Source organism: Amphibalanus amphitrite, unplaced genomic scaffold, assembly GCF_019059575.1.
Source record: "Amphibalanus amphitrite isolate SeventyFive unplaced genomic scaffold, NRLGWU_Aamphi_draft 001018F_arrow, whole genome shotgun sequence".
Classification (NCBI taxonomy): Eukaryota; Metazoa; Arthropoda; class Thecostraca; order Balanomorpha; family Balanidae; genus Amphibalanus; species Amphibalanus amphitrite.
In genome coordinates, this window is record NW_024882512.1 from 89295 (window position 1) to 109123 (window position 19829).

At 48.6% G+C, this 19829-nt stretch overlaps 1 protein-coding gene across 1 annotated transcript in view; it reads right to left on the reverse strand.

Annotated features, from left to right (window-relative positions):
* Positions 1–18925: 18925 nt before the first annotated feature.
* The window catches only part of LOC122369235 (serine/arginine repetitive matrix protein 2-like), an 86321-nt gene continuing 85417 nt past the window's right edge, over positions 18926–19829 (reverse strand). Inside the window, exon 11 of the mRNA XM_043343807.1 lies at positions 18926–19620. The gene's annotated coding sequence lies outside the window, so the exon portion shown is untranslated. The remainder of the gene's footprint in view (positions 19621–19829) is intronic.

Consider the following 19829-nt stretch of genomic DNA (forward strand, 5'->3'; position numbering starts at 1 on the left):
AAATTTCAACTTACTCTGAATGCCATCCTATGACTTCAATACGCTCAGGATCATAGTATTACAGGTCCCTGTTGGTGATTTCACCGAAACATATCACTTATGACCTTTGGAAGGTGATCTCCAGGTCATCTTAGGTCACCTGAGGTCACCAGCGGTTTTTCTTCAATAACTTGAGATTGAATAGAGATAGAGACTCCGTTCGACGTTTATCGTGTTTTTCTCGTCAATGCGGATCGAATGATATGCAACATGACCTATTTCGGTCAGGTCATGACCTTGACCTGAGGTCAATTTTTCAACTTGACCTTTCGAGGTCATATCATATATCATTCGATGCGCCTTGACGAGCTAAGAACGATGGCGTTCGAATCGATCCTCTGTCTTGTGTGCAAGACAAGTTATTCAAGAAAAACTACCGCGAAATTCCTGTTGTGAAAATCGTAACATTTTGTCTTCGGTGACCTCTGGTGACCTCGTTTTTGACCTGACCCAAAAATGATCTTAGTATTTCTTGTAGATCTCATCTCAACCTATCCAACGCCGTTTACCGCTTGTCGCTACGTTGCGCCGTTTTCGAGATCTCAGGGGGGGTTGTTTTCAACCCCCCCCCCCCCCCCTGCAGTTCGTGTTCGGCTCAGACCCGCTGCAGTGCGCGTGTTATTTATTTATTTAGTTAGACGTACAACAATATCCACACACATGAATTATACGAGCTAAATATGAGTTAAGGTCATAAGGCCCCGGTGCCTTGCGCCATGAACCACTCCTCCACCGGTCGTTTTGTGTCTGTCAACGTCTCTCCACTTGGCTTTCAGTGGTCGAAACCTCCCATTTCGATTCGTACGCCTGAAAAAATAGCCCGTATCATAAACCATTCCCACATACACAAAACCGAATTGTGCATTGTCATCTGAGCTTTCGCCTTACTGGATTCGCCGCACGATATGACCTGTGGCCACAGAGAAAAACGATTACGAGTCCACGTGGTCACCCAATAGGTAGGTACCTATCTACACGAGATGCATTGCAAGAATCATTTGGCCCTAAGTGAAAGGGTACACTCACTCTGTATATCTCTCCGGGTTAAAAAGTTAGCTTTGAAGAGCGTCCTTACCTCTATCCGCGAAATTCAGCAGCCAGAAGTCCACAGCAGACGCAGTACCACAGCCAAACCACAGCGCCGTCAACACAGTCAGGAAGATGGCGTCGCACGAGATTCGTTGCCGGAGGTGCACCGCCGGCAACGCGCATGCGCACGCGCATGCGCGGGAAGTGTATCCGCAGTTGGCGGGTGAATGAATCCACCAGGCAAACTTGACAACCCGGTGTGAGGGAGTACGTGACACTTATCCGCGCTATACATATATATAATGAATCCGCCTGGCGAGAGTAACCGATACCTATCAGTCCCGGATTTTCCCCGCTATCCGCCACCGTCGGCTAGAAACTACACGTAAAAAGTGTATCAAGCCCCTGTCAGCGCGGATATATCTGTTGTTTCCAGATATCGCAAGCAGGTACCCTACCTACTCGCATGGTTCTACCCGCACTTGAGTGATTAACCCGGACGTACCTTACACTTAATTAAAGGATAACCCGCCACAGCCCGGCCAATTTGTTTTCAGTGTGTAAGCAGTAGGCAGCTAGCACTAAGCAGCGTGCAGCGAGCCTGTCCGCTTAGCTCTAAATCTATGAAATGTTTTACCAATGTGCAGGACATCCCCACAAAAACGTCGTTAACTCAAAACCGTTTTTTTTAAGAGAGCAGAATCTTAGGTGGGGGAATCATCCCTGGCACAGACGGTTTCCTTCGTCCCAGTGGGGGGCGCATATGTTACCACCCTGTCGCGTTGCGCCGCGCCGCTAGGGGTAGCTTTTGGTACATCAATTTTGGACAATATGTGAAATTTTTGACCCCAGGTCATGTCAGCTCAGGTCACCAGGTCAAGTTAACTGACCAAGCCTAAAAAAGTTTGCAATCATGTCCAGCGCCTGCAGTGTTTGTCAGAAAGGTTTCAAACTTGGTGGATTGCATGCTGTTGTTAGCGCCTACAATTAATATATCTCGGATTTTTTATATCTGTGACCTAAGGTCAGGTCAGTGGCGTGACCTTTCCATTACAAGTCAATGGAGAAAAATGAAAATGCCTCTAGATCCGTGTGTACCTACGCATAGGAAAAGTCCAAATATTTCAGAATCACAATAATTTGGACCACCCGTGATGACCAAGGTGTCATTTTTGCTGATAGCCTCTAGAAAGGTCATCCGAGGTCATTTGAGGCTACAAACAGATTTTTGCCAATAACTCGCGATTGGAAAGAGATAGAACGCTGGGGATGGCCTCAATTTGTTTGTCTTGTTGAGACGCATCGACTGATATGCAACATGACCTTTTCCAGTCAGGTCATGACCTTGACCTGAGGTCAAATTTTCAAGTTGACCTTTCAAGGTCAAATTATAGTTCATTCGACGCGTCTCGGCGAGAGGAACACGATTCTGGCAATAGAAATATCGTAGTTTTTGTAGTCAAAAGTTATTGTCGAAAACACTTTTCGTAAAAACAGCTATTTTTGGAATTTTTGCCCTCTGGAGGCTAAACCGCTTACCTTAGGTCAATTTTGATAAATGACCTTATCAAAAGAAGAGTTGAAAAGCTATCGATTGTTTTTCCATGCGTTTTTCTAGCTACCATTGTTCCTGAGATAACGGCATGTTTTCTGAAAAATATAATGACAATTGGCAAATTTTGACCTTTGATGACCTCTGGTGACCCCAATATTGCTCTAAGATGAAAAATGACTGAAATACTTTCAAACGTACGCATTGTGAGCTATCGACTGCTCTTTAACGCGTCTTTCTAGCCCTCTTAGTTTTTGAGTTAGAGGTGGGTGGTAACATATCCCCCCCCCCCCACTAAGGCGAAGTTGGCTGAGACCGACACTGGGGCGCGGGGTATAGCTGGACTCCGCGTGGTGACAGCACGCGTTCACGATTATAACAGTCCGGGTTCGAAGCGCGACGGGCGCTTGACATTTATAAGCCTCCAAACAGTTATGGTTGCGGTTGGTGGTAGGCAATTTAAATGCAATTCGTGTAATGACTCACATTTTTTGGATTTTCAAAATTTTTAGCAGTTTGGAAATCAATAATATAATGTCTCAAAGTTATATTTTTCAAATTTTCACCCCTCACTTTTTGACTAAAAAAAAATACGATGTGTGATAGCAAAAATGCAGGTGACCTACTCCAGAAAGTTTTAGTTCGCTATCTTCAAAAATGGCTAAGTTATCCGCTTTTACATTTTACCGTGGTCAATTAGGTACCGTAAAGTGGGGCTATTTGAAACGGATTTTACAGTTTTTGGCCTCTCCCTTTAACCCGCGCCCCGTAGGGCTATCGGCGGACCCTACCACCCGTAGGGGGGGGGCCGTTTCGGCCCCCCTAAGATCTCGGAAATTTACCGGCCGATTTTCAAAATTCAGACGGCGTTCGGTAGCCCCACTGGGGAACTACCTGGTGACCAAATTTCATTGACGTAGGTCAAACCGATGACGTCACAGGTCAGGTCAAAGGTCGGATTTTCACCGTTCACAGGCATTTCAAGAAATGTGTTGTGAAATCGCGTAAATTGACAAGTTATTGAAAACCATCGATGGTACATTGTTCGTCAAACACATACTTTGCTATCTGAGGTCACTGATACTAGGGCCTAATCTTACCAAATGCCGTGAATGCGCATTCACGGCATTTGGTAACATTCATAATTATTCAACATTCACTTATTCGTTCTGGCGACATTCATAATCATTCACGCTATCAAAATCATTGGACAAGATTACCTGAAGGTAAATAAAAAGCACATCTTTGATATCAGTGCCGTAAACTCCGGCCAGTGCTGCCAAATCCTATTCACGGCATTGGTAAGATTGGGCCCAGGTCAGGTCACAGAGGTCAGGTCACTGGGGGTCACAATATGAAAGTGTCGTGTGATACATGTTTTATGGTCCATTTTACATGACAAATGCGAGTATGTGGGTCAGGCAGCCTTTGAGGCCAGCTTAGCCTCGCCCGCACATGCCATTTTCCCATCCTAGAACGCACATGGGGGGGGGGGGGGTTGCCATCCCCCGCGCCATTTCGTTCCTGTTGGAGATAGAGCTTAGCGGTAAAGACCAAAAAGATTCTTTGGGAAGAGACAAATCCAATGATACCCAGGTCAAACTAAAAATTGTTGCTGTTTTAGGTCACCGTTGGATATCAAGTGCGCTGCTTGTCATATACCGATGACCAAGGGTGGAGCTTCCTATTCACTTGGTGGGGCGCCTGCCCCACCAACTTGCCATTTTGCCCCACCAATAAGCGTTTTGCCCCACCAACTTAAGCCCATTTGCAGGACTTTACTGCTTAACAAACCTATGTTTTTCGCATTGAGGAGCTTTGAAATGTCTGTGTAATGCAAAATATTATCTCTGTAATGAAAAGAATTGATTCATTGTTGAGTTTTATCTAACTTAACAATCGGACATTGTTGGTTTGACAACTTTTTGCCCCACCAACTTTCCTGGAAAAGCTCCACCCATGCCGATGACGATGCCGTTTTCTGGTGCCAAGCCAGCTAGAACCTCTTTGTCACACTACCCGACCAGGTTTTTGCTGCTGAGGTCATCTCAGGTCAAGTTAGGTCAAGGTCAATGATATGTGTTTGTATGTCTGTGTGTGTCTCTGTGTATACTGATCTGTGCACCGATTGTTTATGTGTCCATATTACATGAAATCATGACCTGAGAAGCTTTTACCAAAAATGTAGTCAAAAAAAATTTAAAAAGTAGGTAAATTCAGCTTGCCTAAAACGCAATTATCTTAGATGACCTAGGTTGACCTTGACCCTGACCTTGACATCTGTACATCGTCGAACAACATGTTTCATGATAGGTGGGAGGTAAGGTTGGCATAAAAGGCCGAAATCAAGGTGTTAAAAGCTCACAAGGCCCATAGCCAACGCAAGATGTTGAGAATTGGCCATTTGGGTCATGACATGACCTGAAAAACAAGGTCATATCTCCGAAACCAAAAACCACAGAAACTTGAAATTTTCAGTGGACATCAAGAAAGGATAGAGGAGCAGCTATACGAAAAATCAGTCTTCTAACTCTAACAATGTTGAGTGCAGAGCAGAAAGACTGCCTGGGGGGGTGGCAACCACCCCCCCCCCATGTGCGGGCGAGGGTTAGGTCACGTTTTGGTGAAGGTCAGGTCAAGGTCAGGTCAAACTAGGTCAAATTTCAAAGTTGATATTTTTGCATAAAATGGGTATCAATTTGATGCATCTCGTCACGGGGAGTCTAATGGTGGTCTTTGTTTTGCCCTACGTGGTCAAAAATGCCAAAAATTGAGTTTGAAAATTTGACGTCATCATTTTCGAGCAGTTTTTCGCTATAACTTGGCCAAAAAAAAAACGGGATATCGATCTGAAATTTGGTATGCAGATAGAACACGGTATGTACTATCACATACAGTGGCGCAGCCAGGATTTCGTTTCGGGGGGGTCATCGCTTCCAAAGCGGGCCCCCTAGTGTGCAGGCCCCCACCCATTTTTCAGAATCTCTCCATATTTCATACGCATTCTGCTGGGCGGGCCCCCTTTACCTGCACGATAACCCTGAGCGAGTTTGAATCAGAAAATTTGCATAGAACAGTAGCTCGGTAATCACCCGGTCTTCACTTTTTACTCAAATTGACCACGACAGAAATATGTTACTATGACGTATGACTTCGTATCTTTCGAGTCCGATATGAGCCCCAATTCCGCAATATGCATAGCATATTATATGCAATCGGAACTGTTGCCTGCTTCTGTCGCACAAGATTTAAAAGTAGTCCCATGTGCCTGTCCTAAGTCATCTATTGGCTGCTGTAGTAGATTGTGCTTTTATTCTTCTTCATTACGTGAATTCGCTCGTAAGAAGTTTTAACCCTCGCCGGCACAGGCGGGAGGGGTTGATGCAACCCCCTAAGGTTTTTTTTCGCGAAGAACTCGCGTAAAAAAGCGGCTGATCGCGACGTAACTTCCATAGTGCGCTGAAATTCGCGCAACTTATAGAACAAGGATGGGTAACGTGCCTGTGAAGAGTCACAGCTCGATCGGGCCGGTGGTGAGCACATGGCGCGTGCTCAAAAAGTGCAAATTCGCGTCATAGACTTTACATGCATAAATCGGCTTGCAAAAATGGGCGACAATGGCTCAACTTGCCCGACACGGGTCCGGTCCCCGTGCAGTATCTCGGTAACCGTGGGTCCGATCGGCACGAGGAACACAGTATCGTGCATGAGAATCGAACGGGCTATTGAATGGTGTGCGGTGCAGGGATGGCACGCGCCACGTGCACCCGTGAGGGCACTTATGCTTGAAAAATTGACGTTTTGGACGGATTTTGGACTTAATGCTATTTTTGGGTGACTGTCAGACGGAGCGGGTTCAAACAACGCTTGTTGGCAAGAGAAATGTACCTACCGCCTCTCATGGGAAAATTGTGAAAAGCTAATTGATCAAAAACAAGGTGGAACAAATTGCTGGAGAAAATAGCATTTGCTTATGACTTACTTAATTACAGGGGTTTTGCTACATAACCTGGTATGTTTGACAATTGAAATGGGCATAGATTGGAAGAGCATTCAATTGTGACCAAGGTCCAATCATCGCTTTTGCATGACGAGCAACAATATTCTTAAGAATATAAATGTTTCAAACCTCTACATAGTAATTCATCGATGGCTTTCACTCTTCAATAACCTACGCCAACCCGATGTCATGAAATACACTTGGCATGTTCTATAGTAGAACGCATGGTTATTATCAGACACGAGCACCTCGATGCGATGGATATTTTTTCCCAAAACCAAAATGCTTAGCCGTCAAAAGCAGGGATGCGGAGCCGGAGCCGGAGCCGGAGCCGGAGCCGCCGGAGCCGGCATATTTTGCCCGGAGCCGGAGCCGGAGCCGGAGCCGTGAAACAATATAGCCCGGAGCCGGAGCCGGAGCCGGAGCCGTCAAAAAAGGGGGCGACTCCGGCTCCTTTTCTTAAAGGAAATAGTTCACTTTTTAACATGGGTTTTGAACTGGAATAGCAGTTCCGTAGCTTGGGCTGAGACGAGCATAAATCAGGAGCTTTTACAGCCCAACGATCACCTTAGGCAAAGATATTCTATTTCTCGTCCCGAAAAAGGTGTCTTGCGTTGAGGATGTGTGCCTTGCATATATTTCCATCCAGTATGAAAAGAGCATGGGTCCCGAAAATTCTTCAGAAACTAGAGAAATTATCTACGAGAACTCTAGAGAAATTCTCGTACTGATCAATTAGGACATTCAGGGGAACATTATCAGATCGAGCAGATCGCCCAAATGCCGGTGGCTGCGATAATTTCTCTGTTTCTGAAGAATTTTCGGGACCCATGCTCTTTTCATACTGGATCGCGTGTGCCTTACAGAAACTGAAAAGTTCTTCCTATATCAAAATATAGAAAAAAAATCTTTTGTTATAAAAAGGTTTTATTTTCTTTGCTGATTATTTTGAACATAAAAAATCATAAATCGTTGCAAAAAAAATAATTTCGTGAAAGTGAACTATTTCCTTTAAGAGGAAACAATTATTTACCTAGTTCGGTTTGACAGTACAAGGCGTAAAACAATCTGGTATTCAAAATAGTGTTGTTATACAAATACAGAAGCAACGTGTACCAATCCCATCGCCTTTTTTCTTCCACCCGTATTTAATTGATCGCATAGGGGATGTACTGTGTAGAAGCCGGAGCCGGAGCCGCCGGAGCCGGAGCCGCCGGAGCCGGATCATTTTACTCGGAGCCGGAGCCGGAGCCGGAGCCGCCATGACATTTCACCCGGAGCCGGAGCCGGAGCCGGAGCCGATTTTTTTCTCCGGAGCCGGAGCCGGAGCCGGAGCCGTCTGAAATTTCCACGGCTCCGCATCCCTGGTCAAAAGGCAATCGACCGTAATGGATACATAACCCACAGACACAAGACCAACCAAGCGCCCACCGATCGAAAATACCCCTTATTCGCGTTGTGAAGCAAGCGGGTCACCCTAGCGGGCCCCATTCACCCGGGGGCTCGGGCCCTATCCACATGGGGGACCAAGCCCTATCCATACGGGGGCCCGGGCCACGTTCACCTGGGCTCCGGGCCTCGTCCACCCGGGGCTCCGGGGCCCGCCCACCAGGGGGCCCGGGCCCCATCCAGCCGGGGGCCCGGGCCCCGTCCACCCGGGGCCTGGGGTCCGTACTCCCGGGGGCCCGGACCCATTCAGCGGGGGGCTCTGGCCCCATCTACCCGGGGGGCCGTGCCCCATCCACCTAAGGGGCCCGGGCCCGTTCTCCCGGGGCCCGGGCCCCATCCACCCGGGGGCCTGTGCCCTATCCACCCAGGGGCCCGTGCCCTATCCACCCAGGGGGCCCGGGCCCGTTCTCCCGGGGCCCAGGCCCCATCCAACCGGGGGTCCGGCCCCGTCCACCCGGGGCTCAGGGCCGTTCTCCCGGGGCCCGGGCCCCATCCAGCCGGGAGCCCGGGCCCCCTCCACCCAGGGGGCCCGGGCCCGCTCTCCCGGAGCCTCGGGCCCCATCCACCCGAGGGGCCTGGACCCGTTCTCGCGGGACCCGGGGGTCCGGGCCCCGTCCACCCGGGGCCCGTTCTCCCGGTGGCTCGGATCCATCCACCGGGGCCCCATCCGCCGGGGGGCCCGGGCCCTATCCACCCGGGGGCCCGGACCCATCTACAGGGGGCCCGGGTCCCATCCACCCAGGGGGCCGGGCCCGTTCTCCTGGGGGCCCGGGCCCTGTCCACCTGGGGCCCCAGGCCGACCCCTCACCCGAGGTGTCGCAGTGGGCATTTCTCGAAGCGGGCTCGTCCGATTAGATTAGGACCTCTCTCTCTCTCCTCTCTCTCTCTCTCTCTCTCTCTCTCTCTCTCTCTCTCTCTCTCTCTCTCTCTCTCTCTCTCTCTCTCTCTCTCTCTCTCTCACTCTCTCTCTCGAGCGGGCCCCTGACAGAAATTTCGGGGGGGTCAGCTGACCCTCTGACCCCCCCCTGGCTGCGCCACTGATCACATATATTCCGGTTTTTCGAACCTAAAAAAAAAAAGATTTTTTGGCTAATATATAAAAAAAGTTTTTTTTTCTATTTTGGGGTTAAAATTCAACAATTTCAAAACTCCGAGATAGCAGTTTTGTAGCCCTATTAATTCTTCACCGTTTATGTCGTGATCATTTTTCTGTATCTTCAAAGCTGTAGGCCTGACAGCTCTTCTCACGAAGGCCTTTTTTCGGTCGAAAATGGCATGACATGACGTCATTCTGACGTCATTTGTGGCCAACCTATCATAGCCCCTGGAAAAATCTTCAATCACAATGTGTAAAATTGATGCCCGGAGGGGTCCTGAAAGTTTGGTGGCGATATCCCCAGTCGTTTAGGAGATATCGGCGGAAAAGGACAGGGGGGCCGTTTCACCCCCCCCCCCTACGGGGCGCGGGTTAAGAGAGCCACGACATCAATTTTGCTAACATCGTGTTCCTCTCGTCGAGACGCGTCGAATGAACTATTCGTTGACTTTGAAGGTCATTTTGAAACTTTGACCTCAGGTCAAGGTCATGACCTGACCGGAAAGGGTCATATCACTCGAACCGTATCGTCGAGCTGAACACATCTGTCGTGTTTTCACCGCTCTAGCACGTCTCTATCAAGAGTCAAAAACTGCTGGTGACCGTTTATGACCCGAGATGACCTCAGGGATACACAGAGGGGTCACAGGTGCATTTCCCCGATTCAATGTGTCATGTTTACCTGTGAACCGATGTTTGAGAGGGTTTTGAACGACATTCGCCCAAAAGAGGCACAATTAAATTTTCTCCCATTGACTTTAATGGAGAGGTCGCAAAATTGACCAGACTTTAACCCGCGCACCGACGGGGGTCTGCGCCAACTTAGTACCGACGGGGGGGGGGGCGGATGACCGCCCCCCCCCCTGAGATCTCGAGAACGAAGCAAGATAGCGACAAGCGGTAAATTGCATCGGATACGCACGGCCAAGGTCTACAATTTTTACTAAGGTCATTTTCAGGTCAGGTCAAAGATGACGTCACAGGGGTCGAAAAAGTCAAAATGGCGGCGCTGAATATGGAGAGAGTTTTTCTCGAATAACTTTCGAATTAGTCAAGATAGGAACAAACTAAGGGCATCATCGTGATCCTCTCGTCAATCCGCATCGAATGATATATATGTTGACCTCGAAAGGTCAAGGTCAAAGGTTGACCTCAGGTCACGTGACCTCGAGGTCATCATGTATATCATTCGATGCGTCTTGACGAGCTGAACACAATGAGACCATCCACGCGTCTGTATCTTGTTCCTGTACAGTGTGTCTAAAAAGAATGTACCGTCGCCACTACGTGGCGCTGGTGTCGCGAGCCGGTAGTTGGCTGAATCCGCACCAGACCACACATTCCCAAGCGCTAGGTGACAGCTGCGCAGCGGCCGGTAGTAGCGTAAGCCCGAACCTTCGTGACACGACCCCGGGGGGGGGGGGGACTGGGAGGGAGGGGAGCGGGCGGGTCAGCGCGTGTAGGGAGGGGTGCTCCAGCAAGCTGGCAGTTGTCGCGGCCAAAGGTCAAGGGGTCACACACCAAGCGAACGGACGCTGATGTGGGTTCGTGGGGATCATGAACTTGTGTGTGGTAGGTGCGTCTTGCGATGCACGGGTGATACGCCAGGTCTAAGCCAAAGGATTCAGGGGAGAGCTGAAGAAAAACATCTGGTCAACTACGGCGAATAATGGTGCTGAAAAATGGAAAGTATGGGTCAATGCAAGCCTTCATGACTATAAACAACTTTTCTGAGGACGCAAAGGCCAGCATTGAATAACGATATCCGGATCGAAATTAGCAATGATTTATAATTAAATGCCGAACTAATAGCGCTGCAAAACCCTCCTAGTAAATTGTCAAGTCGGATTATACCCACTTGAATTAAACTATCCTAAATAAAATTGTTAATTAACTTTCTAACACTGACGTTCTTTATCATACGATACCTAAGTATGGGGTTAACCAAGATTCAGCATCTTCCGCGTTCAAACAATCATATGTAAGGCTAGAACATTAACACGCGCACTGCAGCGGGTCTGAGCCGAACACGAACTGCAGGGGGGGTTGAAAACACCCCCCCCCCCGAGATCTCGAAAACGGCGCAACGTAGCGACAAGCGGTAAACGGCGTTGGATAGGTTAAGATGAGATCGACAAGAAATACTAAGATCATTTTTGGGTCAGGTCAAAAACGAGGTCACCAGAGGTCACCGAAGACAAAATGTTACGATTTTCACAACAGGAATTTCGCGGTAGTTTTTCTTGAATAACTTGTCTTGCACACAAGACAGAGGATCGATTCGAACGCCATCGTTCTTAGCTCGTCAAGGCGCATCGAATGATATATAATGTGACCTCGAAAGGTCAAGTTGAAAATTTGACCTCAGGTCAAGGTCATGACCTGACCGAAATAGGTCATGATGCATATCATTCGATCCGCATTGACGAGAAAAACACGATAAACGTCGAACGGAGTCTCTATCTCTACTCAATCTCAAGTTATTGAAGAAAAACCGCTGGTGACCTCAGGTGACCTAAGATGACCTGGAGATCACCTTCCAAAGGTCATAAGTGATATGTTTCGGTGAAATCACCAACAGGGACCTGTAATACTATGATCCTGAGCGTATTGAAGTCATAGGATGGCATTCAGAGTAAGTTGAAATTTCTCCCATTGACTTATAATGGGCCGGTCGCAAAAATGACCTGACCTTAGGTCATCGATATAAAAATTCCGAGATATACAAGTTGTAGCTCGTGATGACTTTACTATTTCCTGTGGGTTTCAAGATCATATCTCAACAACTGTGGGCTTGGTGGGATTGCAAACTTCGAAATTTACGTTTCGAGGTAGGGTCACTTGACCTGACCTGGTGACCTGACCATAGGTCACCTGGGGTCAAAATTTTTACTCAAGGTGTGCAAAAGTTGTGAGAACAGGTATGCAAAATTTGGCGGCGCTACGCGCCGCCGTTTTCTCGCAATTTGCGAAAAACCACAGGGGGGGGGTTGAAAACAAACCCCCCTGCAGTGCGCGTGTTTTAATGGCCAGGTCGGGATTTGGTCAAAACATGGTCGGGATTTGATTAACCGGATTAAAAGTCGAGTTTTTTTAGTCGGGATTTGATAAGTCGGATTTTTTTACGCCAACCGCATTTTTAAGTCAAGCGTCATAAATGAGCAGTCCTAAAATGAACTGTGTGAAACTGTCCTAAACTGTCCTAAAATGAACATGTTAGGACTGTGCTAAAATGTACCAACTTCGCAACACCCTCAGTGCAGAGCTTTCATAGGGAGATGAAACTTACAGGATCTTATAGTATGGTCGAGAGGTCTCACAACTTGTATAAATGTATATCTAGGATTTTCTGAAGGGTCTCCTGAGATCAGGTCAGTCTCTCACCATTAAAAGTCAGGGGAATATGGAAATTGCTAGTTTGGTCCGGAAATGATAGGTATACAACTATCTCAAATTCTCAAGCACACGGAATCGTGATTTCATGCGCTCCTTGCAAAGTCTGATGCTTCAATTTTGCTTTGTTGATCTTGCGTGACGTCATTTATCACGTAACTAAGGCTATCAGTTTTTCGTCAATAACTCCCGATCAACTAAAGCTACCGAGTCGATAAAGCCACTAATGGACATGAAAAGACCTGCCGAATCGATTGATATGCAATATGGCCTCCTTTGACCAGCTTCGTGACCTGACGGGCTGTGACCTGACCTTGACCCGAGGTTAACACCTTAACCCTATTCCTGGCGGGCTCCGCCGGGACAAGAAACTGGCGGGGGGGCCGATTCGGCCCCCCCCCCCCCTGAGATCTCGAGAACGAAGCAAGATATCGACAAGCGGTAAACGGCATCGGATACGCATGGACAAGGTCTACAATTTTTACTAAGGTCATTTTCAGGTCAGGTCAAAGATGACGTCACAGGGGTCGAAAAAGTCAAAATGGCGGCGCTAGATATGGAGTTTTTCTCGAATAACTTTCGAATTAGTCAAGATAGGAACAAACTAAGGGCATCATCGTGATCCTCTCGTCAATCCGCATCGAATGATATATATGTTGACCTCGAAAGGTCAAGGTCAATGGTTGACCTCAGGTCACGTGACCTCGAGGTCATCATGTATATCATTCGATGCGTCTTGACGAGCTGAACACAATGAGACCATCCGCGCGTCTGTATCTTGTTCCTGTACGGAGTTATTGGCCAAAAACCTTTGGTGACCTTTGATGACGTCACATGACCTCACAGCTGCCCAACAGCAAAACAGACCTCAAGGTAGTGAAGGTTGATCGTATATGAAGTCATGTATGGTATATGGGGCCATTCCGACCCGTTTTAGTGGTAAAAACAGGGAGTTGATTTTTCCCCCATTGACTTATAATGGGGAGGTCGCGAAACTGACCTGACCTTAGGTCACCGATATCAAAATTCCGAGATATACAAATTGCACATACTGGTACCCTAACTAAAGCCTGAAGAGAAGAAATTGATTGGTCAAAAACTCTAGCTCTGGCGTGATTGCAAACTTTTCTGAGGTAGGGTCACCAAACCGCCTCTGGTGACCTGACCTGAGGTCAGATCAACTCAAAATTTTCAGACATGTTGCGTAGAAGCCTTTTAGGAAAAGTCAGAAAATTTGAGCTTCCTAGCTCAACGCGTTTGGGAGAAATAACCAAAAAACCTCAGGGGGGGCTCCTGAGGCCCCCACCCCCGCCAGGAATAGGGTTAACTCTCGCCCGTATTGGTGTTTTTCCAGCCTCAAACGTATAAGGGTCCGTTGGACCCCCCTTGCCGTTTCGCCCCTGATCGAGCTAGAGCTTCGCGGAAAAAACGAGCGTGTTGGCCGTGACGAGAGGAAGTCGATGATACCCAATTTTAAGGTCCCAGGTCATCGGTTGACTTTCCAGGTCAGGTCAATGACCCAAAAGTCGGGGAAATCGGGACCTGTTAGAAAGTCGTAAAGCGTGGCTGCTATGGAGTTTTCGGGGTGCTGATCACGAATATCATGTTAGTTTTGATCACAGATAATGTCTTCATGCATTTAGGCCAGGTCGGGTCAGGTCAGGTCAGGTCAACCAGTAAGGGTATTCGTAGTAGGTGGCAACCGCCTCTGACAGCTTCGCAACATGTTACGAGGGCACCAAAACTACTTCGTAAATGTTCATATGGCTGCTAAATTCGAATTCAGCTCCTAAAACTGGCCTAGAAACATGTAAAACTCGAAGAAGTGAACCGAGGTCATCAAAGGTAAGTGACCTGACCTGACTTTCCGGTGACCTTGACACCCACCCTAATGCATGGAAGCAAGATCATATCCCATGTTTGAACGCTTAAAACCACGAAAAGACTGCAAACGCGCCGCTAATGCGAGCCGACATACGCCGAATCGCGATTCCGGCCAAACATGGTCTCGAAAAGTAGGTCGCAGGTCAAAGGTCATTTGGGTCAGGGTCATGACAATTTCAGGGTGGGTGTAAAATTGATTAACGCGAGGGTACTGAAAGTTTCGTCGCGATTGGCCGCTTTTTACGCGAGTTATTCGCGAAAAACCGAGGGAGGGGGTTCCGTTCGGCCCCCCCCCCCCACTCTATACGGGCGAGGGTTAAGTTGATCTCACCCGAAGAAAAAGTATACCATTCGACACGCCTGAGCTAGACAAACACGATACTGCTAAAATCGCGGATCTGCGATCATTTTTAGCGAAGTTATTTACCAAAAACCGAACCTGTGCCTTGGGCCACTTGACCTGACCTCCGAAGTCATCGGCTGACCCTGGTCCTTAAATCGGAGACCAATCGCTGCATTTCGTAACGACGCACACGATCGTTTCTTTCGTGAGGCTCTAGCTCAATTAGGGGCGAATCGGCGAAGGGGGTTGTTTCCTCGCTTCCAACCCCCAACGTCCCCTCGGTATTCAGAAAACCTGAAGGTCCGGTGAGGGTTAAAACGTTTCTCCTGAACGAGGAAGAAATGTAGAAGTCAAAGCTCTATAGACGTCCTGTAAAAGTGGCCATAATAATAAATTCGTTAGAAATAAGATGCTTTTTAAACGACTTCCTCATATAAAATCGGGTGCTGGGACCAATCTTATAAACACTTTAGAATGGACAGGGTGTCACTGGCTAAAGTTTGGGTGCAGAATACGGCTGTTACCTAAATGCAAAATGGTTTTCATGCATTTCAGTCAATTGTATATTGTCGGTCCCAGTGGCCGAGCTAAAAAAATCGGTAGTGTTTTGCATCTTTTACGCCCTAAGAAACTACACCATCTATCGAAGTGGGCGGGCTTATTTGAATGGGAGGGCGCATTATGCACGAATCGTGTGCTTTCGTTTATTTTGGACTGTATTTTACCATATCCACTGTTGGTATCACTATTAATATTATCTAATGCCGTGAATACGACAGCATTCCATTTATAAGATTGGGCCAATGGAGTCGCGCCCCGCGAGCTCGGTTTTCCGCTGGGCCGCTACAGACCAGGAAGTCGGTCTTCGCCTGAGGGCAGGACAAAGGTCAGCGAGGGAGCGTGGGGTCAGCCAGGTATCGCCAAGTGCCGAGCGAAAGCCGCTCCCTCCCCTCTCTTCCCCTCTTCTCCCCTCCCCACCTCGGTATAGATGGGGAGGGACCGAACTGCCAATGACATGCGAGCGGTCAAGGCCGCTCGCGCGGCAGCGACCCTGGCGGCCGGGTGCCGCAACTGGGATTCAGCCAAGTTACCGATTCGCCTCCTGTGGGAGAGCCAAACCAGGGGACATACTTTTTAGATATACTGTACGGAGTTATTGGCCAAAAACCTTTGGTGACCTTTGATGACGTCACATGACCTCACAGCTGCCCAACAGCAAAACAGACCTCACGGTAGTGAAGGTTGATCGTATATGAAGTCATGTATGGTATATGGGGCCATTCCGACCCGTTTTAGTGGTAAAAACAGGGAGTTGATTTTTCCCCCATTGACTTATAATGGGGAGGTCGCGAAATTGACCTGACCTTAGGTCACCGATATCAAAATTCCGAGATATACAAATTGTAGCTACTAATGACCTAATAACATCCTGCGACTTTCAAAGGCCTCCGACATCTACTGTAGCTCTGGCACGGTGACAAAGTTGCAAAAAAGTGACTTGAGGTTGGGTCATTCAAAGTGACCTGGTGACCTGACCTTGAAAGGTAGGAGGTTCAAACTTGCACACCATGTGTAAAATTGATGAGGGAATAGTCATACCAAATTTCGCGGCGCTACGCGCCGCGGTTTTCCCGCTATTCGCGAAAAACCTCAGGGGGGGGCGGATATCCGCCCCCCCGTCGGTGAGCGGGTTAAGTCACAGATAGGTACGAGACGTATAAGAAAAATATGAGATATAGATTTAATATATTCTGTTATTCTTATCAATCGCTGAAAGTTTCAAAGTATTCGTTTAGTCGGTGTAGCTGTAGCGAGACTTTGAAACTTTTCTGAGGTTAGGTCACTTGACGTGACCTGTGACCTGACCTTGAAAGATCCGGGTCTGAAATTTACACAACATGTGTGGAAAAGATGCATAAACAGGTGTATCAAAAACGTGCGCGCGGCCGTCTTTGAGATATTCCCGAAAAACCTGAGGGGAGGGGGGCGCAAAAACGCCCTCCCCCCAGCACGGCGCGGGATAATGTGAGCCGACATACTTCGAATCGCGATCCGGCCAAACATAGTCTCGAGAAATAGGTCACAGGTCAAAGGTCATTCGTGTCAGGGTCGTAAAACTTTCAGGGTATATGTAAAATTGATTAACTTGAGGGTATGGAAAGCTTCGTCGTGAGCGACCACTTTTTGCGCGAGTTACTCGCGAAAAAAAACTGAGGTGGTCCATTCAACCCCGGCCCCCCTTATAGGTGAAAGGGTTAAACTACACTGGCATATTGCTATCACATATTTTGTTATCACGTTCCTGGACACTGCGGGAGCACTTGCCCACCAAGACCCAGTGAGCATTTTACCTATCGGAAAATGAAATCAAGTTAAACAAGGGATATGATCATACGTGAATGATACCTTTATGAACAGTCTTTGTGAGGAGATATGTTGCACAAGCCCGTATAATACGAGTGATACAGCCCAAAACTATCGACGTTTATTACGGAGCGAGCGAAGCGAGCGTAGTCTTTCCTTAGATTAACGGAAATTTCTGAGTATGAGCGGCCGGCCGGCCGGCCGGCCGGCCGGCCGTGGTCACGCTTTTGCGAGGCTTATATCTCAGCAACCACTTGACCGATTTACATGCGGTAATTTTTGTAGGGTAGCTTCATTCCTTCTACCAAGTATTGCACTATTCCCGATGCATGTGGGTGACCCCTTATGCACGTGCCACGTGCAAAACGAAGAGGTGTCACTTTTGCAATTGTTGCAATATCTCGGTAACTACTGGGCCGATTGCGCTGAGAGTTGGCATGTAGGTAGGCACCCACTAGGCAATGCATATCCATGTGCCAGAGTTGGGGTGCTGCTGCACGTGCGCACGTGCAGGGGTCGTTTCCAGATCTCGAGAACGGCTGGACCGATTGCGCTCAAATTTGGTACACGGTTACGGAGCAGTTAGTAGGGTGCCGTGCACAAGTCAGTTGGGACCCATTTTGCACGTGCGCACGTGCAGGGTGCCGCTTCCAGATCTCGAGAACGGCTGGGCCGATTGTGCTCAAATTTGGCACATCGCTAGAGACCGGTTAGTAGGGTGCCGTGCACAAGTCAGTTGGAGGTACCCCTCGAAATTTCGCACGTGCAAGGCTCACCCTCTCGCTCGCTCCGTTAGTCGCCCCAAAAGGCGTTATACTGGTATTATTCATTTTCAGGTATTTGTAAGATACACGGTTCAGTTATCTACGAGTGGTTGTTAATGAAAATTAGTATGTGTTACGTCTTTGTAGATCTTGCAGGTGCTAGGCACCAGGCATAAATATTCTCGCCGCTACCATTTTCATCCTTTCTTCAGATATGTGTCAGGCAGAGTTTATTACGGAGCGAGCGAAGCGAGCGTAGTCTTTCCTTAGATTAACGGAAATTTCTGAGTATGAGCGGCCGGCCGGCCGGCCGGCCGTGCGGACGCTTTTGCGAGGCTTATATCTCAGCAACCACTTGACCGATTTACACGGGGTAATTTTTGTAGGGTAGCTTCATTCCTTCTACCAAGTATTGGACTATTCCCGATGCATGTGGGTGACCCCTTATGCACGTGCCACGTGCAAAACAAAGAGGTGTCAGTTTTGTAATTGTTGCAATATCTCGGTAACTACTTGGCCGATTGCGCTGAAAGTTGGCATGTAGGTAGGCACCCACTAGGCACTGCATATCCATGTGCCAGAGTTGGGGTGCTGCTGCACGTGCGCACGTGCAGGGGTCGTTTCCAGATCTCGAGAACGGCTGGACCGATGGCGCTCAAATTTGGTACACGGTTAGGGACCAGTTAGTAGGGTGCCGTGCACAAGTCAATTGGAACCCATTTTGCACGTGCGCACGTGCAGTGTGCCGCTTCCAGATCTCGAGAACGGCTGGGCCGATTGTGCTCAAATTTGGCACATCGCTAGAGACCGGTTAGTAGGGTGCCGTGCACAAGTCAGTTGGAGGTACCCCCTCGAAATTTCGCACGTGCAAGGCTCACCCTCTCGCTCGCTCCGTTAGTCGCCCCAAAAGGCGTTATACTGGTTCTATACCACGAAACTCTCTTTTTCTTCAGTGGTAGTAAGACCAACCTGTTGCAAAATAGGTATCCCTACAATACACAAAACGCACAACCTCAAGCAAAGTAGGTACACATTTATTGAAATAATTATATTGTTTCTGCGTAAGAAATGACGACTGCCGTCCGCGCTCGCCGCCCGCCAGTTCGGTTGTCACGTCTCGGTGACTAGTCACGGGACGTCAGTTTGGCTCGGTCCGAGAGTGCCGTCTGTCTTTTGTCAGTCAGCGGCTGTAGCTGCTGGCGAACACTGCAGCTCTGCTCCGGCACAATTGGGCACCGTTCAGTTAGTTAGTGAGGCCAGGCCTCGCAAGCGCCGTAGTATCCCATATACATACATACGCACACACACAGACCAGGTCACACTGGGTCGCTTTCTCACATCGCACAGTATCTAACATCTCACAGTGTCTATCTCACAGGCTCTCCATATATCACAGTCCGGGACCAGGCGATGCGGCGACTGGTTAAACGCCTGACCGGTTAGTATCGACAAACTCTGATCCATTACGTGCCCACGTGACACACCTATCTCTCTCGAGTTATTAGTTGGTCCCCGCTGGGCCGCTCTGTGGGCTCTGCTGACCGAGATCGGACTTGGGGTTCGAGTCCGCGGTCATATGCAGCCCTCGGCGGATATCTCCTCCATCAACGGCAGGTCAGCGGCTCCCAGAAGCCAGGAGAGCGAGTGATTCCGCGTGTCTCCAGCAACGGCCTACGACGGTGCAGCCACAGCGTACTCCGTCCTTCGCTGAAAATGAAATACCGTAAATAGCGGTGACCTTGCACCGTCACTTCGAACACATCGGCTGGAGTGATTCGACAGCACTCACTACTTATACGAACGGACGAGCGGCATTGGCAGGGCTGGTGGGGACAGCTAGGGAAAAGGGGATGGTCACCCTGTGCTTGAAGCGGCACTTAGACTAATTGCTCCTTACTACCGATAGCACGTCGGCC